We start from the raw sequence: 2,500 nt of genomic DNA on the forward strand, positions 1-2,500 counted from the left end.
AATAGGAAGGTTATTGCAAATAGCCTTCTAAACTTTATACATGATGATACAAGAATTGCGACAATATCAAATACTGAATAGTAATACAATGGGGGCAACATCAAGATTGATTTTACTCCTCAATAATAAACAGCATATTAGCAGATAATTTACTAACAATGCATTTCTCTGAAGAAACAATAAATAAGGGAGAAGACACCATGAAGAGGAACAAAAGACAACAGAACCGTAAAAGAAGAGAAAGTGAGTTTCAAGCAATTCATAATATACATCAGGATATGCAGTATTTCACACAAGACGAAGAGAGTTCAATAGAAAATTCATAGGACGACAAATCACATGAAGATTTCATAACCGGAAATGTACATAATTCAGACCCAAACTCGCCGATGCCTCCATCAGGAGATATTAGAACTATGCAAGAAACACAGCATCAATAGGAAAAATGCAAGCCAAACTGCAAAGCCCCCAGGTGTCTTCAGACGTCCCATTTTGCAAAATCCATAAGGATTCATCTCAGCAAAAAAAAAAAAAATACTACGCCGGTGGCCAAGAATACCAGAAAACAGAACTAAATGAGAAATAAGCAATTATTGTAGTAAATTAACTTTAAGACCATAACAAGAAAAATGTACCTTTTATATAATGTAAAGAAAACTGTGGTTAAACCATACTTCACATTACTCTTGGTAATACTCAACTTTCAAATTATTCCCTACCATGGTTAGTTAGCTAACTGTCCTCACTCTTCTTTCACCCATCTTTCCTATTTGTTGAAAAAAAGTTCTATAAAGCTAAAAACATATATTTGTATAACATAGAAATATTGATAAAAGTCTAGGGCAACAATAAATTAATATAAATTAGAATTAGAAATTAGAACAGTTTTTCTACTGGAAGAAAAGTTATCTGAGTTTAAAGTAGGTTTAAGTGTCTATGCAAAATGTTTCTAGTAATATTAGCTCGGTCTCAAAAGGAGCTTTACATAAAATGCTAAAATCAACATGATTAAAATCACCATGAACACCAATTTTAATGAAGATTACTTTAGTATCTTATGTAAAGCTCGTTTTTAGACTGAGGTAAGTGTAAGATAAATATTACACTTGCCTTTATCAAAACAGTGTGTATCATTCATAGCCCCCTTAAAAACATTTTGAATACACTACCCTACCAGAGGAGGAGAAAAAAATTATAAGTAAAATTGAAAAGACATATTATAAAATCAATTCGTGTAATATGGTTTAATAAGATATGTTTGAAAGAGGGCCTTTTTTTTCCGAACCTTTAACTTATGCTAACCTTTTTTATATTTTTCCATATCGCAAAATTTCTTACCCTATCAATTTTTCTTACACGATATATACATCACAAATATTTCATCAAATCAGCTAGATTATCCTTCTCTTTTTGGAAACTTCATTTCTAAAATTAATAATTACTTTGGATTCCACAGCCAATTGAAGCCTCTTGCCAATTTTTTGCACACACCCTTCTACATTATTGTTTTGTCTGATCTGTGATTCACCTCTTCTGCCACCTTGACAACATTTGTTACAAGTAATCCTAAACGCTTGAATTTGGTATGTATATTCTTTTACATGCCCTACTAATATTCCTCACTCGAACTTCCTGGTTTCAATTTACTCTAATTGCAATTTTCTTGCTCGTAGTTCCTTTCAACTTTCTCCTCTCGCAAACACTTTTAAACTCTTCCCAACACAGTATCACCTGTAAACATTATTCTCTCACACATTCATTTGCAATCTTTGCCCCTATACCTTACATACCTTTGTCATCAATTCAATCACCCATCACCACCACATTGCAGATCCTCATTTGTAATTCAATCAACTCCTGGTGTCCTTAACAACTACCGTTCTTACATCCTCAACAGTCCCATCTACACGTGTTCTCAACCTTACAATGACCTTTCCCAGTCTTGCATTACTCAGCCCTGCCTCTCATTTATCCTCTATATTCAACTCGTCTTTAAAGCAGTGACTCCATTGACCCAGGACTGTATTTATTTCCTACAGCATCTCTTCGCTGGCATCTTTTTTCTTAATATCAAGCTGATTATTAACCTTTCTCTCGGTAATTATTTGGTCCCCAACTTTATGATTTCTAAAAATTTCTCTTTCCTATTCTCCTCTGCTGTTTCGATTATTTACTATATCTTTTTGTCTTGCTTGACTATCCTATCTATTCACTTATATGCCTGAAACTGTTCTTCTATTCCATTCTATTAAGCAACTGATCTCAAATAATCTCCATTTTACCTTCTCAAATAATCTTGCCAACTAGCAGTTAATATCTTTATTGGTTTTTCTTATCTTGTAATACTTATACAATTGTTGCCATCCCCGTGTTCCCTTCATGAAATTCCAAAGAACTCATTGCTTATTACTGCACTTATATTCCTTCAATCCTAGCTTCCAGCATTCCATTGCATCTATATATGATCTTTGGACCTTTTGACCAACTCACTTGACAACAT

The sequence above is a fragment of the Palaemon carinicauda genome, chromosome 1 (assembly GCF_036898095.1).
Source record: "Palaemon carinicauda isolate YSFRI2023 chromosome 1, ASM3689809v2, whole genome shotgun sequence".
Taxonomy (NCBI): Eukaryota; Metazoa; Arthropoda; class Malacostraca; order Decapoda; family Palaemonidae; genus Palaemon; species Palaemon carinicauda.